Consider the following 21296-nt stretch of genomic DNA (forward strand, 5'->3'; position numbering starts at 1 on the left):
CAAATTATGTCACAGGAAAAAATAAAAAATTAAATGTCATTCTCTCTGAATAACTGTTCCCAAAAAAATGTTATTTATTGATAAAATCAACATATTTTGTAATTATATGATAAATATGTGACGCGCGCATGGGCTCTTCAATCATTTTCGAGTAAACAAAAATATTATGACGCGATGACGTCAGAAGAGAGAGAATTTAACTTATCCAAATAATCAACATTTGCTTTGAGAATTAATTTCTTGCTTAATGTCATTGACGGCTTTAATATCATCATTAATATATGTAATAGTTTTATTATGTGCAGTTATTACGTAAATCATATAAAATTGCAAAAGGATGTAATGTAACATATAATTAATAGATTACAAAATTCAGTGATCTTTGCTGCAAAAATTAGTGACATTTGGCAATTTGCAATAAATGAGATTGCTTAAAATAAGTCAAACTAGAAGAAAAGCATATATACTATATAAAATATGTAACGTGATCTAGCAAATATCAATCATGAAAACTAGCTGTAATGCATGAGAATTGTATTCAGCAAAACAATGTATAAAATCACGATTGTTCGATAATACTTTGGTTTCACGCGGTATTTACATTATAGTAAATACATATAAAACAAAAAAAGGTACCAGTGTTCAAGTATTGAAGGAGAGTGCGCCGCAACTGCGTCAAAATTCTAAAACAACACTCGTATCGCGTATCGCAATAACTTCAAATTGGTCAACGCTGCTATTTTCTGTTCCGAAAGCCGTTGTGCTTCATCCGATTTATCGTCAGCAGCAACGGCAGCGATGAAAAACATCAATGAGAGCAAACTTCGACGACTTATTATTATACACAGCACCATATTGGATAAAAAAAAAATAAAGACCGGTTACGAAAGCCGCGAAAGCGCAAATGCGTGCAATATAAAAAAAGATGTTTATCCGATTAGTTTACTTTTTTCTTTATCATTGATTATTCGTCGTATTTTTACAAAAATTATATAATTAACTACCGACCTTCAACTTTCATTTGCTTTAATTAAAGGACTTTCATATATTACAACAGCGCAGTATAGGTACGATATTTCGTGATATAAAAGAATGAAATAAATCACAAATTCAGACTGTCTGCTTTAAAGTTAAAATGTCATCGTTTGATGCTAAATCTTCAATGCAACAGCATGTTAAAGTAGAAATTTCATTTCAGGTTGAAAAGTGCGAAAGGGCAGATACTCTATAAAAGAAAGAGAATAAAGCGTGTCAAGGTCGCATATCGAAGCGTGAAGGTCTAGAAAGTATTGTGACGAATGATCATTTCTATCGAGACAATCGTGAACGAATAAACTACTACGAATCTCCCGTATATAAAATCAAAACCTGTAAATTGCTGCAGGAAAATATAGTTTACTTCCTTTACACTTGACAACTAGAAAGTAAAATGCCCGAATGAAGTAAAAAAGTGAAGTTTTATATACAAAGTAAAATAGAGCAAGGAGATACAATGCCGCGAGCGCTTTAATCTCCGCTTCCTTGGCTCGAGTCCTTTCAGAAACGTTCTACATTAAGATTGTTAACACAAAGCGCGTTCCTTTCTCAACAAATCAAGAATTGGATACGAATTCTCCTGGCATATACGTTTATCTGCGCGAAGAAAAGCTACGGCTGTGAAGACAAGTATTTTGTGCATTTAACAATATTTGACGTTTCGAAAGTAGAGCAGCAGTTGTTAGGAAGAAGAAATGTACTTTTTCTCCGAGGACATCAATGTGCAATGAAACGTTATTTACAATATTTATAGTTTTACGAATATTGAATAAAAGTGACGCAATCTGCATATTATTATTTATTGTTACATCATTATCGTGCTCAAACGCAGTCTCTTTACAGATATTTATTAAGCTCATTAATATTTTAAGATGCAGTAATTTATAGTGCAGTAGTTTAGTGCTATTGATATTTAATCCTTTTCAACTTAAATATCTTCAATAGAATCCTGTATTTCAATAAAAACGTAATTCTGATTTAATGTCATGAAATTGTGCCAAGTTCTAAAACTTCCTGATTTATTTTTCTTTTTTAGAATAATTAATAATATGAGAGCAATTATATCCACGATAGCGATTTATTCATTAAAATTTTTATTAAAATCCTTGGTATATTTATTCATTATGATTGATCAGATAAGAATTAAGAAAGTTATTTAGCCGTCGAGAATAGCAATACCGCGTTTACACGTATTGCGGGAATCAAGCTCTTATGGTAAGAAGACTATATAACAACTATCGATCGGAGCTTCTTATTTTAGAGGCCAAGGTACCATTTTTCTTCCACATGCGTAAAACGTTAGCCCGGCAACCGGCGGAGAATTTAAATTGCTCCAGACGCTAACTGTTAAAAATGACGGGCCGTGCTTGACTGGTTTGATAGTCTTCGGGAATAGTCTGCTATTCCAGTTCTCGCGATACATTCATGGGATCATGGGGCGCGTAAATCCTACACGCGCGTGAACACCTTTTATCCGCATAGTGGCCTCGCCGGACGACTAAAAAGGATCGGTTCGCGATTAATCGGCTGACTTAGCCGATCGATTCTCGATGCGTTCATTCTTAACCCAGTTTTCGCAACCATAAAATCGCGATCTGTCATTCCTCGAGATTCGCCCCCCCCCCCGAGATTCCTAATAAGAGATCCTGATCCACTTAAAAGCGTAATATATTAATAAATCAGTGATAATAGCTATGATACATCGATCTTTCATGTACTCTTTTATAGATGTGGCATACATATAAGAATTTTGTTAGTTCGCCCTATCATATACCTATATACATTTGGAGAACGAAACTCGCAGATAGATGTCTAATTTTGGATATTGATTCCAAAGATATGACATATATAAAATAATATTTCAATATAAATTAAAGATTAAACAGAAGATCGTATTTAAAATTAAATATTGAGTTACTATAATACGATCCCTCGTCGCGGCCAAGAGTAGATCTACGAAAGCGAAGTCGGTTACAGAAATTTGAAAGAAAGAAAGACATAGGAGGCTGGAATGCCTTTTATATACTTTCACTCTTGACATCTACTGCTGCTGTAGGGATTGTCTAACCAATCTCGAAGTTACGCGAGGAAAAAATGAAAGTCAACCAGTGGGGGCGTCACGTAATTATACGCGTAAACTTTACACAAATTAAAAAGCTTTGCTTTAATAACGCAAATATATATTTACGGATATCTTTTTTTCATAATAAAGTATATTTAAAGACGGGATTGCTTCTAAAGAATAAACTTTCAAATAGATGTTTATTGAAAGACATGGTTAAGACTTTTCCCTATTGTAAAAAAGAAAGAGAGAATTGTTATAAAAAGTTACAAAATAAAATTCTCAAAGATATAATAAGAACAAAACTAGACGCTTCCTTTGAGACCGCTACTATATACATATATTGACAGCCATTCTCAACGATTCAAAAGCACACAGCTATTGAAGACAGTTCTTAACTTCGTGTTCACTCGAGAATTTCACTGTTAAGAATCATACTTACACGGCAAAATCCTCGAGCGTACACTCATTAAGAGAGTCGTGTTCTTATTTCTATAGACTTCCAACTTTTTTATCCTCTCATTGAGAGTCATTCTCAACTCTATTCATTGAAGAGTGTTCTCAGTCATCGAGAGTTGCTCTCGAGAGCGCGGTATATGTATTCAAATGCACAACGTTAACATTTACATATTGCGCAATATTGATGCATCTAGAGTAACTCGATCACAATCTTGGTTTTTACGAAAAACCAACTATACGCATATATTTTCGCGAGGCGAAAAAGGTTGCGTCCACTTGTGCGGCAAGTAAAATTAGTGTATAAAAAACTTAAGAAAATGGTAGCATATAAAAAGTACGGTGAACATAATATAAAGTGACAGGCGTTCTCGGCAAGCACTTCGATCGTTCTTGTCTGCGCGAATCAACCCCGTCATAAATTCAGCTATCGTTACTATCCTAGAATATCTGGACGACAGATATAGCGTTGCATCGCAATCTCGCTCGTCACGCTATTGGTAAAGTCCCTTCCAGTCTTATCGCGTATGTGTCTGTGATAAATTACTCGTTTATGACACTACACATACCCGCGTAAAAGTCCGCGGAACGATAAATGCGTCATACTGAATATACTGAATGCTTCAAACCTAGTTTTTTGAAGTAAAAATAGGCATGTAATATAATTTATGAAATAACACATATATGTATGTGTTTATATATTTCTCTCAGTTTTGATATTAGCTTTAAAAATAAATATAATTCTGCGTTACATTGCTCACACTGTTAGTTTTAATCTTAAAAATATAAAACTAAAGATATTCGTTATTGCTAAAAATATATAAATTTTGAAAAGAAAAACGTCACTCGCAAATTCCACGCGGTTCTATATGTCGCGCCGGAAGCTGCGGTTTTATTAACCTTTTATATAGTTAAAGCGATTCGTGCCGCTGAGGGTTAAAGACCGCCATGCAAACGCGAGTCGTGCGTGTGATATCGATCTCGCGCCGAGCGAATCGGCTCCGCACACGTCACGTGGCCGATGTGGAACACGCGTGGAGCAGCGTGCCCTCGACGGGCGACTAAACGCAAGACCCCTTTTCACGCCAACGCGCACGCGATATTACGAACACTCTGGGACGAGCCGAGTCGATCTAGCGAGGGACGATCAGTCAGGCCGATCAACGAACTATGTAACTCTCGACATTTAACATTTATGCGCACTATGCGCAGTTGCATTGTACGATGCACATCATGGAATTTATGTGTGACATTAACTTCGCGATTCCGAACCCCTGAAGTCATCAAAAGGCTTATTACGTGACATCATAGATCAAGAGAAAAAAATATTTATTTTTAAAAATTTGAAAAAACTGAATAAAATTACGCGAAAGTCTCTTTAATGAGACGTAACGAACTCTTATGCTACTAGCTTGAAATATACGATGGTTTATCTTCTTGTTGCATAATACTATGCAACTGTGCGCAAGAGAAAGCAAGAGAAAGGAATGTTTTTTAAAATGTTGCATTTCCTCTGCAAGATGCTCCCATATCTTGTCATTAACATATATTAGTGAATGTTATAGAAATACGTTAATCAGAATTATCGGATTTATTATTAAAGAAAAACTCAACCTTCTTTAACGTCAAAGTATTTGAGTTACAAAGCATTTGTATCTCTTTAAGATATATGTTCTTTGCATCAGTGCTTCGGTTCTCAAAAGTTTATAGTAACGCGAGTGATAAATCGAACAGATCGAAAAAGATGCTGTGCTGTGGCACTAGCATTTCGACAGGACGCCGGATACGCGATGTGTATGCGGCTTAACAACTTCCTCTCGAATAGCAGTTACAGCCGGCGCGACGAGTTGTGAGGTAACAGCACGCACGGGCAGACATACCCTTTCACTTTGGCATTTCACTCTCGCGAGATCGAGAAGCTGTCGAGATGGCACGAGTCGACGACAGCGGGCGAAAGTGTAAAAAGTGACAGTGGACAAGTCGCATACGATTACGTCAAAATGGAGCAAATAAAGCCGCTGTTGTCGCATCTATCGCTGAATATTCTTGTTCTGTCAATCTTTCCGTTAAATTTTAACGAACTATGCATGCAACCGCACTTAGGTATTTCATAATCGCATATGAATATCGCTTAATTAAAATGCGGGAATCAATTCTTATGTGCAGTCTGTTTTGCCTGAAATAATCAGTTTTCCTTATAAACAAAATGTGTTTATAAATAAATTTATATATACAATAAATAAACGGAAGCTATAATTAAATTAATCAAAGCCGTGTAGTTGTGAACAATTTATTTTAAAGGACACATCGTTAGAATAATTTATTTTTAACCTTTTTTGCGCGCGTTCACGGTTTATGGTCCGCTTCTAAAATATATCGATTTGCGCCAACGGATATACGCGCGTGGGTCTATATCCGCGTTGAATTGCTTTCGTGTGTCGCGTTCGCGACGAAAAGCAAGGCTGTCTCGTGAAAGATTAACTATTAGAAAGGCTTACAGTATCGAAATACACGGAACACGAGACTGCGGATAAGCCCGGTGATTTTCATAATGTTCGTGACGTCATTCGTCTAAATCCGAGACTCTCGTTCTCACGTAAGCACAACAAAAATCTCCCCCTCTTTATCTTGCAATAGTTTTGTAGTTGATAAATAGCTAATTACGGGCGATTTCTATATATATTTTCCTACAGCTCTTCGTAAATGATAGGCTCGGTGTAATCCACCGATTAACTTTCTAATATCGATTGATCGAGATAGATTGATAACGGTAATGTTAAGAGGAAATGTGTTGGAAAGTATTTATCATCGTTAGACGCAGTGATACAGTTATACCGACAAACTTGTAGAACATGGTCATTGTGCGAACCCCTAACCACATTTGCAGATCACATTCCGTGTAATAACATACGCAGAGAAAAGTGATTTAGTTAAGGACCTTACCAACGGTACTTTACTCTAAAACATTAATAAGAGTCAGCAGCTTCTAATAAGTACGTGTTGATAATGGCGCACGATAAATGCACGTCAAGAAGGTTATGCTCTACATCTATATTTATGCAACGTAATGAAAAAAAAAAAAAAAAAACTTAGACTTAACGGTAATCATAAGTTATCCATATGCTATTCATCAGCTAGCTACTATCCGTCACGTGTATTCTCTCGAGTCACGATAATTATGTGATTAGTATAATGGAATCTTTTAATTAATGTTTATGCTGCACAGATAAAGCTAAAGCAAGTAAAAAAATAATGTAAATTTTTCTTTCAATGTTCTCATATTATCTTCATAAATAAAATCTAATTTTATCGAACAAATCAATACTGCATCAAAGTTTCGATGAAAGTAAATAACAAATATATAATTTTGGGAGTAATCTTGCTTAGATAAATGCGATATATGTGCAAATTAAATAAATTTTATGTTTCACGAATATTTGGGTATTTATTGCATTTTACGCGGTTGGAAGATAATATTAAATGAAACGGCCACCTTTTATTTTCGTGATTTTTCGAACGGACACGACGCGCCTCGGTGAACACATAATGCAATTGCGCGTCTCATTTTCGATGCTGTTAACTGTTAAGCTATTTTCGCTGAAAACAACAGATGCCAATGGCATGGATTTATAATAAAGCTGTCCGGCCTCTGTATCGAAAATTTGTCCGATACTCACCAGAAATTTCCCGCGATTTGCGCACGTTTATCTTCGCGAGCTGGACTTGGATTTAATGCTAAACGCGGTTGCCCCGAGCCTTCGTTACGTCAAACATATGCATACTTAGCATAGTAAAGTTCACGCTGGATAGGTAGTTTAGCACACGCGATTAAGAATACAGAGCTGACGTTAATCACTGATTAATTATTTGACAGTCAGAAACATGCGACTGTCATATTTATCGTTAAGCGATGCAAAATACGAGTAGTTGATATTTCTCCGAGAGAAATAAGTTCGTTAAAGTAAGTAATTTCGATAACATTTACAACTCTCTTATTTTTCAGATAAGAACAAAATTTATGTACAATACGGAATAACATATTTTAATATTTATAACGGATCACAATAATCGTGTGTACACACACAAATACACACATTTAATTAAATAAATCTTAATACTTTATTAAATTGAACGATTTGCGTTACTATTTCGCAATAAAGATAGCAAAGACTACCTTCCTTTAAATATTTACTATGCCAATAGCATTAGGTCCTCAACACACAGAGTTTGGTTAATATTGTCATACATAAATCATTATTCTATAAATAATAAAATCTTTTGTACGTCATGTGGTTTTCGTAATTCTTGAAAAAAGAACAGCAACAGATGGATAATTGATGAAGATAAATAAATCTCGAATTTAGAAAGGCCTTTTGATGCAATAACAATGTAAGTAGACTTACGCCATTATTGCGCTCGACTGCCCAGATCAGAGAGTTTCCTACTATGTAATTATGTAACATGCAAGCGGTCATCGTCTACTCCTATTTATGTATGTATATACGCGAGATACGCTTTCGTCTCCACGTCGATAGAACTCGCGAGAACTCGCGGGAGCCGAGCGCGGGCCGTTTACTTTCGCTGTTTAAGACACATCCACACATTTTTTACTCTGAATAAGCGGCACGAGAATTGCACCTCGCGCAGAGAAATCTCCTTCATTAGACGTGATTTCATTTTTCGAAATAACGTAACATCGTCTACAATGCAGGAATTCACAGCATTGCGTCTTCACAAATTGTATATAGCGACTCAAAAAACGAGGAAACTGATAATTTTGCAGAAATAATTAAATTACTTTCCTCTAAATTTTTCGTTAAGTGTATGATATCAAATTAATAATGTTACGATATATCTCGATGATCTGTCAATCGATAAAATAAAATGGTTTTTTAAATAATCTGCATTTTTTTATTTTATTCACTATTCGTGCCAGAGGTTATAATCAATATCAATTTCGAGGAAAAAAAAGAGATGTCATCAAACTAACACCACAGATGGCAGGGTATACACCGCGACTGATTTAAACAGCTGTCGCCGCGAGATAAAGCCAATCGATGAGCAATTAGGTGGCTTGCGTTCACGACGAATAAAAAACTAATTATCACAACTATTTCGTCGAACCGATCATTACAAACGCAGACCGATTATCAACGTTTCCGGGGGGAACATAGAACAAAGTACGAATCTATATATTTGGGTTTGCTTGTTTCAACAGTTTTCTTGTTTCAACGTTGATAAACTAATTTGAGATATTTATATACGCGCGAACGCGATATATTAATACAATAATAACAACGCGCGACGCTGTGAAGGTGCAAGCTATATTTAAGCGATTATTTCAGCGAGTAACAAACAGTACAATAACATTCCCCTGATCATTAAGATATCGTCTGTGCAATTTACATTTAAAAGAAGCGTTATATATTCGTGCAATAATAAAGTCGCGAAACGAAATAACTCGAGTAATTCTGTCTGAACCTGATTTCATCGTACGTCTTGTTTACTCGGTCCTTCAGGAATCGAATCCATTTCGCGGACTCGAGGTTTGCGCGATCGTTTTCTCCGATATCCTTTTTTACCTCATTTTTCCAATAAACGGGGCGGTTCATGAAAAATGCGACCGGGGTCTACTATCCTCCAATGTTTTCATCAGGTAGCGATGGTGTCGTCTCCTCGTCCGGCGTTTCGCTGAAACTTTGATGTAACGGAAAGCGATTACGCGCGGTCTCGCGCGTACGCCGGCGATGACGCATTAATCGCAACGACACTTTAATACCGGGGAGGACGTGGGTATTTATGCGTCGGCTTTATCGCGGTGCAAATATTAACGGCTGCGCGTGAACCTGTTCCCACCTAAACACAGCCGCGGGCGCGTTAAAGTCGCAAGTTCATAAAAAAAAAAAAATCAAAAAACGGCGAGAAACAAATACGGATTTTTTTTTTTTTTTTTTAAAGAAGCCTTCGTTTTACAGAACTTCAAGTTTAATCATAAAAAATAGAATATTGAATTCGGAGTTGAATGATAATTGCGCTAATCGTTCGTTAGCAATTATTTTTACGATATAATTAAAATTAATAAGAATTAATAATTACAATTCTTATAAAGTAAAATGTGTGCAAAAATACACGTGACTAGTTATGAGTGACTATTTGAGCAATTTAGAGTCTACACAATAAGCTATGTCGTTTAAAATTTAATTGTACTAGATTATTCAAATGCAAATTTGCATCTGTTACATGGCTTTACGTCACGTTTAACAAACGACAATGTAACACAATATGTTCTTGTTTGGTTAGAAGTTCAGCTTTCTAATCTTTGAACGCGTGTACAGAGCGAGTCATCTAATCAAATAATGAAAATATTTAAAATACAGATCGCATGTCGTCTTTGCATTAAATAAATGTATCTCTAAAAGTATTTATCTACTTAAAAAAAAAGAGAGAAAAAAAGAAAAAAAGAAGATATTTTCAATGCAAAGGTACCGTTAATATTATAATATACATATTGTAACAAGATAAGATAGTTTAATCTATAAAGATGATAGTATTATTTGAACGAGAATATCTCGAGAGAAATATAATCTCTTCTATTTCTACATGTTAAAAAAAAAAGAAAAATGATAATTCTGAATCACATAGTATAAACGTCTCAAAGACTGGTCATAAGCGTCCTGCATTTGACGATCATGACATAACTCTAGATAACAGCAAGTATAAACTGTTTGAATCATTTCGCTGGAACGCAAAGAATTCTCTAACTATTAATATGCTAAGAACTGTTATCAAAAATTTTGTTAGTTATGTTGTATTCTCAAATATAAGACGTTGGTTGCTACTTTTCGTAGATATAGGATTCACTGTCAATCGTTACTTTAGACACAAATAAAATAAAATTTTACGATGGAAATTTCCGATTTCAAACGTCAAATTTTACACAATAGCTGAAATTACTCACACTTTATAGCACGTCGATCGACGTGAAGTACAATAACGTAGATAAATTGTTATGTTTTTAAAAGTTTTATTTTTCAACCTTTTATTCGGTTAGATTGACGATTTCACCTTTGCGAGCGCTCGAGAATCTCGCGTAAATTCTTTGTTCTCGTCGAACGCGTCAGACGCAAAGCTCAGTTCATCGTTGAAATGAATTTTCGATCAGTTTATATTGAAAAGAGCGTTGATTATTATAGCAACGAGAGAAATAAAATTGGACGAGCAGAATAATGTAATAAATATCGATAAAAGAAAATAATAATTATAGATATATGCATTTCATTATTTTAGTATACGTTATTACATCACTCTGATTATTATCAATAAACGATAACCACGTACTTCATTATGCCAAATTAAATAACTTTTGCACTTTTAAGCTTATCAAAGTTACCCAACTCCCATGCTTTCCAATAACAAAACTTTCTCCAACTTATAAAGAACTTATCCTCAAACAGCCAGATTTCAAGGAACACAGTTCTATCAGTCATTATTAAGACCCGGACATTCGCTTGGACAGAAACGCAATTTTTTGAAAGATAAGTTTCAGCAATTAGTGCTAGAACGGAAGCTGGTAATTACAGTAACCTAATTTCAACTGCCGTCATAAATCACACGTATGAGATGTGTTCGACTGCTGATTCGGTATCCGGGGCTCTCTTTCTCTCTATCTCACTCTTTCTCGTGTTATCAGCCGGAGAACGAAAATGAAAATGCAGGATATCACGCAAGCTATAAATGGCGGGCCGATTTGATTTCCGAAGCTAGCGCGAGCGGGACAGAATTTTAATTACTCGCTTGTCCTACAGAAAATTGATGTTCCTCCATTCCGTCTCTCTCCCTTTCCTCCCGTTTTCCGGCGCGATCCGCGCATCGTCCTCTCCTTTTTCATTGACATTCATCGATGGAAACGCCGCGTTACGAGAAATCAATGGTCCGTGCACGACGTGCGTTTCATTTTGCTTCGCCGACAGTCAAAGCGTGAAAATTTTGAAGAACGTTTCATAAAAACGTATATATGTATTTATATAACCGCAGCGTCGCCGGCGATTGTTTTATTCCATTTTTACAGAGGCAAGCGCGAATGATTGTCGGGAGAATTTATTCCACCCCTCTTCGGGTTTCAGCATTTAAATATTTTTTCAATCAAATTTCAAGTGTAAAAAAAAAAGTTTCTCTTGTTTCCATGCCGCGCTCGACGGATTACACAAAGTAGGCACCGATTGTGAGTGCGCGTCGCTTTCTTCGCTCGCGTCTTGCGCAATATACGTTGTTCTCTCCTGTCATCGACGAAGTTACGAGCTGCCGGAAGCGGCAATTTCGAGGTATCGCGTCGACACGCATGCTTTTGAATAATTAACTACCGTCGACGGCGAAGCGCGGGGAAACGTCGCTCTCTCGAACGGGTGTCTAATTAAGCTCTCCTCGGTACTCCGCGAACGCGTCCCCGCCGACAAACGCGGTTTTAACTTTGTCGCGACGCGACGCGCGGCGATTCTCAAAGGCCCCGGTGACCCTTGACGCGCATTTAGGTCTAAATGTGGCCGTCCGAGTCACGTTGCCATAAATGCATCGAGAAGCGCGACGGAAACCGACAGTCTCCGTCAGATACGTAAACTTTCAGGATAAATGTTTTTAGTTTCTGTCTTCTATTCACCTATGCATCTGCATTATTTCCAGTAAGACGAGCTGTGTCATTAATAAAGCCCGGTGTCCACGATGCAAGAACTGTGTCCAAGTTTCGGTTTAAGCCAATCAACTTGCAGCTCTTACAGAAAAGTAGCAGTTTTATTGGCTTAACCGAAACTTGGACATAGTTATTGCATCGTGGACACAAGGCTTAAGAAATAAAATTGTATGTTACAATAAAAGAGCGATTTCTAACTGCAACGGGGTCCTTTTAGTCTATCGTGTAACTTTATCCCTAGGGCGGAAATGTGAAAAGTGAAAAATTTTCACTTTTCACATTTCCGCCCTATAGAGCTAAAGTTACACGATCGCTACCCTGAACATGCGGTCCAGAAAACAAGAATTATTCATCGAGAGAATTTTGGAGCGGTTGGTGCTCGAGTGACTCGAGTCGTTCGCGAGAGGAATGGATTTCTCTCCGAATGGCTCCGGATTCCGGATCGCTCGTTTACGATCGCGTATACCACGTTGTCGCGTTTCCCGACGGCGCGGCGTCGATCGCGCAAAGCGCAAATGCTTCCGTTTACAGTCGAGACGACAATAAACAGGAGCGGGAGACGTACAAACGTCGCCTCGACAACTCGTGTTCGCCTTCGCCCCTTCGAGGCACCGTCAACGACAACGTCGTTCTGGAAGCTTCGTGGAATTCCCTTTCAGGGTCGCGCGCGCTCCGAGATCGTCGTACCGCGTGGAAAACGTGATTACAGCCGTAACCATACCAGCAGCGGGAGGCCGAGGCAGACGGAGATGGAGGGAAAGGAAGGATCCGAGAGCGTGCCATTGTTCCCGAGAATTCTTCGGCGATCAAAAGCGACGCCCGAGTCTTGGAATTTCGTCATTGAGGAGTCGCCATGGGAGCGAACGGGAAAGCGAGAGATTCGAACAAACGGCGAAGGGGCCCCGGCCCGGGTCCCGGTCTCTCCGGCCCCCCCCCCCCGAGTTAACGCGTGGAAAAAAATACAGCTCGCGACACGGTGTCGTCCGTCGTCGGTGTCTCGATCGAGTGCTGACGAGAGTAGTGACGCACGACCATAATTCTACTTAACGCGGACGCGATTCGGAATCGCAAATCGCGCAAACCGTACTTCGCCGTAACCGTTTCACCGACGTGTTTTTAAAACGTGTCTCTCACTTTAACAACGGAAATTGAAAGTATAAAAGCTCGGGATAAAGTTGAAAAATTGTCTACCGTTCTTGCGGTCCGACCGCTCCAAAGATCTATCCTAATCTTCTTTCCATTATGCTCGTTTCCAGTTGTTCTATCTCACCACTGTTCATTGTTCCATTATTCGCTTATAGAGAAAGCATTCCCCCCTCCCCCCCCCGAGAAAGGAAAAACAGTTGAAACCCCGCAAAGTATGCCGACCCCAAAAACTGAAGGATACCCTCGAACAATCAGAAATCACTCGAAACCGGAAGTCGCTCCGCAGTCGAGTTCTTGAAAAAACTCGTTTTTTTTTTTTTTTACCTGACTGAGAAAACTCACCGTAAACACGAGGATAATCCGTGCGCTGCCGAATAAACGTTTGAGCTCTCCGTTTGAGTCTCCCTTCAGTCGCGGCACACTCTGCGGCACATGACACACGAAAAAAAAAAAAAAAAACCCTCACGACGTCGTAAAACGGACGCCGGAGCGGAGGAACGGAGGAACGCGCTCCGGGGAGATCCGATTTTACCTTTTCACTTTCGTCCTTTCGCCTCCCGCTCTCCCCTGTACCCTCCGCACAACGAGATTTTCCCTCCTTCTCTCCGATTCTCGCGCGCACTTCTTCGACCGTCGTCGTTGTCGTTAGGTTAGGTCGCCGGTTCGTCGCGCAGGCAAGCAAGCAGGCAGGCAGGCAGGCAGGCAGACAGGCAGGCAGGCAAGTCAGGCCAAAAAATCCTTGGGTCTCGTTCTCCGTCTTCTTCTCTCACTCTAGTGCAGTCGGTTTCTCTCTTTCTCGCTCACAAATCGTGTCCCTTTCGGTATAAGGAGGATATCCGACGGGCAGGTACGCTCCTTTCTTTCTTTCTTCCTCTCTCTCTCTCTCTCCCCCCCCTTACTCCGGGATCGTCGCACTGGGATGTCGTCAGGATAGAAAAGTATAAAAAAAGCAAAAAACAACGCACAATGCACAGGTCCGACGGATCGAGTTCGCGACGCGTCTGTCTTTCGGAAAATACACCGGTGTGCGCGACTCGCGTTGTTCGGCGGAGCGAGGAGTCGCTCTCTCACTCTTTCTCCTCCACTCTGCTCTCTCTTTCTCGATTTGAGAAGGAGATCTCGATCGATCGAGTTTACACCGGCCGCTTCTCGACCGTGAGTGTCAACGGTATCGCCGGGAGAAACGCGCACGGCCACGGCCGTCGCTGTAACAACGCTCGCGTTCTGGCTGTACTCCGCACCGCGCGCCGCTCGTCTCCTTCTCTCGTCACGCGCGCGCAGATCCTGCCGCCGTCCTTTGTTCCTCACGTCTCGGCCGCTGCTACGTGACTGACCGCTTCGTGCGCGCCCGACGCACACGAGCCGCGCCGAAGACACCCGAGGAAGGATCCCGACGGTTCGTCGATCGGAAACGACCCTCGACGCGGAGAGCCGAGGGAGAAGAACCTTCCTTTGTTCAGGCGAGACCGAGCCGCACGACGACGAAGCGGACGAAGAGGACTACTCGTAACATAGTTCGCTCTTCTTCTTCTTCTTCTCGTTCTCTCTCTTCTCCTCCCCCGATGCGCCTTTCTCTCGTATTATTTTGATCCTTCTCTTTCGCTCCCTTTTGCGCGCGTATGTACAACGCCGACACTGGCGCACTCCTTTCTCTCTCACTCTCTTCCTTTCACTCGTTCTCTCTCGCGCTCTTTCTCTCTCTCGCTCTCTCCCCCTCTTGCTTCGCGTCGGCGATGCGAGCGATCGCGCGGTCTGTTGGTAACTGAAACGACGCTCTAACGGTGGAGTCCGAGTTGAACCACGGCGTCGAGACGCTGTGGTGAATGGTGGGGGGGAGGGCTTTCGAACAACCACCACCACTACTGTATCACCACCATCGTTGGTCGCCACCGCCGACGCCGACGCCGACGCCGACGCCGACGCCGACGCCGACGCCACCGTCGCCCGCCGCCGCCGCCACCGCCATCACCGGTGGTGTTCCTTCCCCCTTTCCCTTCCGTCGCTCCGGCTGCCCTCGAGGCTGGCGCGCAACACCCTCGCGGCATCAACCCGGCGGCGCGACTCGGCGCCCGTTGGTTGGCGTCATAACGGGTGGCCCGATCGAAACAAGTCCGCTGATGGTTCGCACGATCGATCGGTCGCCGCGAACGGCGACGCGACGCCTTCGCGGACGATAACCTTGATCTTGATCCGTAAATTTCGGCGTTATCGCCGTATTACACGCCACCGGATTAACATTAGAGATAGAGAATCAGAGACGTGCGTTAGATGTGAGTCGGAAGATTTGCGATGCAGTTAGAAACGCGTCTCTTTCTCATCACGCGAAAAACTTGAATCGGACTGCGTCAACTCTATACGCACGTAATAAACTGTAAAATTAATAGATAGAATATAAAATATAGACAATAAAATATTTCTTTTTCCACGAAAGAATAATTGCCTCGTAATAAGCTGGTAGAATCGACATTATCGCTCCTTATTCGATAAATATATGCTGCAAGTACATTTTGCGCGACGTCTCGTGATAAATAATGCAAAGCCGAAACGGCAGCTGAGACAATTGGACGTAAAACCGCAACCAATTACAGGCGAACACAGGTTTCATACTATAACCTATCTATGATACACTGTAGTTTGCGACGAATCAATAAAACATCTGTCTATTATGACAGTAAAACCGTAACGCCCCTTATCATTTATATTGTTTCCCAGAGCTATTTTCGTTCGTCGAATCGCATTCGGCGCAGTCAAATCCGCGTGATATTTTATTTTCCGAAACAGAAGTTTTAATCCTAAATACTATTATAGCTCCCTTTCACGAAATGTACGAGGTATAATTGTTCAAAAGTCGCAGTTTTTCGAAGGAAGATGCAAAAATATAATTAATTATGTAATTTACTACATATTTGACTCGTTAATTGATTGGGGACCAAGGCGATTTCGCACACACGTGAAATTCCAAATTTCTATTTCCTCAATTTTACTACGTGCACGAAATGTAGAGAAACTTTCTTATTATTCTAAATAGTATTATTTTTTCATTCTCTCGTTAAATTTTACATCAAGAGAAGATTAAGTAACATACTGAAGTAAATTAATTAAAATATTAGAGTTCTTTTTTACAACGTCAGTAATTGGAAATGTGAATCATTCATTTGCGGTACGTATGCACATGCTGAAAAAAAAAACAATAAGCATGAAAACCTCGAGGACGTGAACGCCAGGTGAGGATAAGAGATAATGAGGAAAAGTATGCCGGTCGTTGCGAGGGAGGGAATGTTTTACATCCGTGGGAAAATTTCCTGCGCGCCGCGGTTTTCCCGTTTGTGTGGAGATCGCGGCTTTGCTTTTCATTGGGCGTTCATAACGACGTTTATGCTCTCCTATTCTATATGTATAATACGCTCATATACCGAATATCATCGTATACCGCGACTGAACCTTAATATATAACTCGAATCTACATTCTCTGTGTCGCTTAAATCGCAAAAAGCATCGTTACTCGTATGTAGCGAAAAACGTGATCTAATTAAACACGTTACACAACTGAAAGGTAATGAACTGCGGGCACGATTACGAGATAAGAAATACCGCGGAATCGCTTTGTGCGCGCGTCGAACATAAATTAAAGAAAACGTATTCCGCACCAGTTCGTTATGTAAAGATTACCATATAGGAAGAGAGCTTTTGCTAGAAATCAAAGTAAACGTATTCACAGCGGACGTAACGCGGTAAAACACGCGGTGAAATTTATCTTGCGTAAAATGTGCCCACGTGCTCGCAGGAATCTAATTGTAAGTATACATCACGCTACGTAAAATCTATTACATCACGCAGTGAATTTTTGTACGAAACGAAAAGTTTTTCGCGCGGCACGATTTTTCAGGGGAACTTTCGTATGCGCTTTGGAGTTTCGGATATTATTTCGTAGAATAACAAAATACCATCAAGACAGGTAGGTAGATTACGTCACGGAAGGGAGAATATTTCACAAGGCTGACACTCATGAGAAAACAGCCTCGAGGTAGCCGGGGGAGACAAACGCACAGCCCGGGTTTCTTTTTCATGGGTTTGAGGGGTCGGTTATCGCGCGGCAGTTGCGAGGAGCGTCGCTCGAAATGAGGCGAATCAATTACACGGGGATGAAAATCCGCGTAACACAGTCGCAAATGAATCGGCGGCGAGCAAAAATGCCCGGGTAACGGCGGAACGACGAAAAGGCGATGACGAATGAAAGCTGACACCTTCTTTATTCGAGGGACATAAAATTAAAGGACTCTAGCAATATTTGCGCCGAAAGCGAAAAGGATCCCCATCGTGTCATTGCGTTATATTCTGATAAGTCGCGTATTATTTACATTTACGCAAAAATGTCTCTTCGTTAACGAAAAATAGTTTAATAACTCTTCATAATTTGCTCGTTATTGATCAACCGTTGACATTCTTTGTATTTCCATTCTTGAGCTGTCGGAAAAACAGGATGTCAGTGATTTCGTACGTCTGAAGAAGTATCTTTGCTTTCTAAAGAGTATTGTGTGTATTAAAAATTCCAAATTCGCCTGACAAGTAAATGAGCTGTCATTAACTTTCGTCACGCGCTCGACTTTCCAGTCAGTACCGGCTAATACCAAGAATCGCCAAGATAGATAGAAACGTTCCAACCATTAAACAATTTTACGAGCTGTGGCCTTTTCATTTAGTTGTGAGCATTGCATACGCATATAATTACGAGTTTCTTTCATTGGTATGCACAGAAGAGGACCGATTAACTGCTTCACGATGATGCGACAGTACTTATTACTCAAGATATACTTCAATATTCTTAAGAGTATAATAACAATTCAGTTGTGCGAACACGTACCTTTACACACACACACATCGTGTCGTTCCTTTTCAAATTACACGTTAATCGAAATACGTATATGTACACGTATCGTTGTAAAAAAAAACCTAATACTAATACACATATCCCGCATTTTTTAATTACAAATCACATTTCCATGCGTTATCTTCAATGTTGTTACAAATCGATAAATAAAAATAAAATAAAATAAAATTAAATATGACGAAAATAAGTCAATCTACAGCTATTAATCATTTAATTGAATGGAAAGAATGAACAAAATTGGGTAGATAGATAAGCTTTGTTAAATATTGAATATAATCAAAGATATTGCTCTGTTTTGTTCATCTCACAATCTTTCAGAAAAAGTACAAAAGGATCGACGGGGTTCGTTCCTGGGACGGAATCTCGAATGTCGAGCCCCGGTTCCAGAATACTCCAAGGACTCTGAAGAGAGGTAACTTTGTGAGGAGAGAGATTCACTGATGTGAAAAGGCAAGATAAATGGTTCGACATTTTTTTCGTTTGTTTCTCTTTAGAAAAGTTCTCAATAAATTGAAGATCTTTGTATACTTTTTTACATTTCTTTTACATCGATCACTTCACAGACTAATTTTCGCAGCGGAAGTTGGTTCCAAAATTTCTTCTTTGTGACTCCAAAACTCTTTCCTTGTAAATTGCCAGGTACTTTGAAAGTCATCATAAATTTTATCGACATCGCGATAATATTCGCCGATCGGCGCCTCGGCGTGTCCGTATTAAGGACACGTCAGTGAATTTACTGGACTTCTGAAATATATCATTCCGCGCGCTTTCTCCGAGTGAGAAGACATTTCTACAAATTCAACGAATTTTTGTCGTAAATCTGTTAACGCCGAAATTTACAATTTACTTATAATTTTATAATACTAGAAAATTATTGACGTTATACATTCGATCCCCAACGAGAATATTTGACCGCGAAAGAAAAAAGAAACGTCGTAAATCGAAAGTTTTGCCACGGGGCCAGAACGTCAATTGAAACTTTTCGTTCCGCAAAACGTTCCCTCTAATTCGAAAATTTTCCTCTATCAAGACACGGTGAGATGTTCCAAATGTGACAAGATATATATACGGTTATAGTTGTGAAGGAACATCGCAAACTAACCGATTGCCCGGGCGTTAAATTATGACACTCGTAACGAGTTTTTGCCACGATCGGAATGGCTTACGGCTCTGAGTCCCGGTCGAGCACAGCGAGGGGCACCTGCTCCGGATCCGAAAGACGTTACACGCAACGAACATACCCTACGTATTTTCTCTGGTCGGTTACATTCCGTTTCGTTCCAGGCAAACGGGTACAAAGAACAGTGGTTCTCAACCCGTCGTCCTTAACCGTCGAAGGGCGTCACGTCACGTGGAAAAATAGCGTAAAAGAAATTGCGGGTTGAAATATCTCACGAGACAAAAATATTTCTTAAATACGAAACCTGTCCGTCTCTATAATCTGATAATCTAATAATCTATGCTATCTGTCTAATTACATCATTTGCAATTTCATCAACGCGGTTTTTCACGATTATAAGTGTGATACTATATGATTATAAAACGAATGCACTTTCTTCGTTGTTGAAAACTTAATTTTGATGGCCTTCGACCTTCTACTTGGTAATTTTTATCGCTCTTCAACCATCAAACTTTTGAAATCGGTGGGAGACCTTTGTCTGACTCTCTTTATCGGATATTCTTTTTATCACATCGTAATCGGCGTGTGCTACGAACCGATACGAATGTCAGGAAACAGCTGACTTTTCGGGAAAGCAGCTGCTTCCTAGGTGATATTTGCTTGTTCGCGCGACTCCGGACAAGCCTTTCCCTTCGAAAGCTTCTCTACGTTTAATGGCAGTTACCATAACCAGTCATTACCTACAAATTATTACTTGACGCGTGTGACATTAAAAAGTCAACGCGTTCATTGGAAAGTTACAATTTCAAGAAGCGTGTAACAAGAAAGCACGGAGGTTTCGACGGACGCGATAATGATCTGTCTGTCGCGTTCGTATCGACTTTACTTTTGGAATTGGCCTTGCAAAATGAAAGGCAGACTCGGACGCGTCGCATCCCCTCAAATCCGCCTTTCCGCTCACGGATGCCGTCGGGACGCTTGAAACCGGCGCGGCGCGCGCCACGCCGGAAAACAGCTGACTTGTACTTTTTCGTTGAAGGAGCAGCTGGTCGACCAGTCCATGGGCAAGAGCCGTCTGCGTTCCTTATACCGGGTGTGCCCTTTATCGGCTCATAAGTAAGCGGGCCGGAGTTCGTTTCAATGTAATTATACGCCTGAGATAACCGCAAATTGCTGTTTGATAAAAAAAAAAACTAATAACTAACGAGAAACGATAAGACGAACGAAAGAAAATATTACGGTGTTCCAAACATCTGTAACCTATACGCAATTGTTCAAATTTTCTGTTGTTGCAATTGAATTCGATACTATATTTCATATTACGCCAAGTATAGCGTCGAAGGATGTGAAGGAAATCTCCTCAGATATTGGATACTGTAATCTATGATTGTTATAGGGGAATCAAATTATCGTTAAGAAATCTATAATTTTAATAAGATAAATTACAGCACATTGCGTTAACATGAGATATAATAAGCACCCATGTATTGCGATTACATCGCGGTAATTGGAGCATAATTTAATGAACGACACGTTGAGTATCGCCAATCAAGCCTATAGATATTACCTCCGCGAGTTATGTACTATGTAAGAATTATACGTGCGGCGAAGAAATGCGTTGGACGCTATTAAAGATGCGCGAAACAAGTACTATCGCCTATCAGCGACAATTACAAGAATTTCCCACTTTCAATCGTTATTTCCGCGTGATGGTTCATCGGGTTATTTTCCCGAGTACATTTAACTGCGAAAGAAAGAGCCGGAATTTACCGCCGGTCCATTACCTCCCGCGGTATTATACGAGTAATGGAAAGTAGACTTACGCGGCCCAGCGGTAAAGGCCATAAAAAAAACTTGCACCCGTTTGTTGCCACCGTGTGCATGGATACCTCCCGAATAGGAAAGA

At 40.1% G+C, this 21296-nt stretch overlaps 1 protein-coding gene across 6 annotated transcripts in view; it reads right to left on the minus strand.

Moving 5' to 3' along the window:
* The window catches only part of Brat (tripartite motif-containing protein brain tumor), an 85452-nt gene that overhangs the window by 31962 nt on the left and 32194 nt on the right, over positions 1-21296 (minus strand). For 2 of the 6 annotated variants that reach the window (XR_013256827.1, XM_077405351.1), the window contains exon 1: positions 13725-15131. The exons of 3 other annotated variants lie outside the window; for them this stretch is intronic. The gene's annotated coding sequence lies outside the window, so the exon portion shown is untranslated. Of the gene's footprint in view, positions 1-13724; positions 15132-21296 lie in introns of those variants that run through there. One more of the 6 variants, XM_077405355.1, reaches the window with a different exon arrangement.

Source organism: Temnothorax americanus, unplaced genomic scaffold, assembly GCF_048541705.1.
Source record: "Temnothorax americanus isolate GAGA-0224 unplaced genomic scaffold, ASM4854170v1 Scaffold2, whole genome shotgun sequence".
Classification (NCBI taxonomy): Eukaryota; Metazoa; Arthropoda; class Insecta; order Hymenoptera; family Formicidae; genus Temnothorax; species Temnothorax americanus.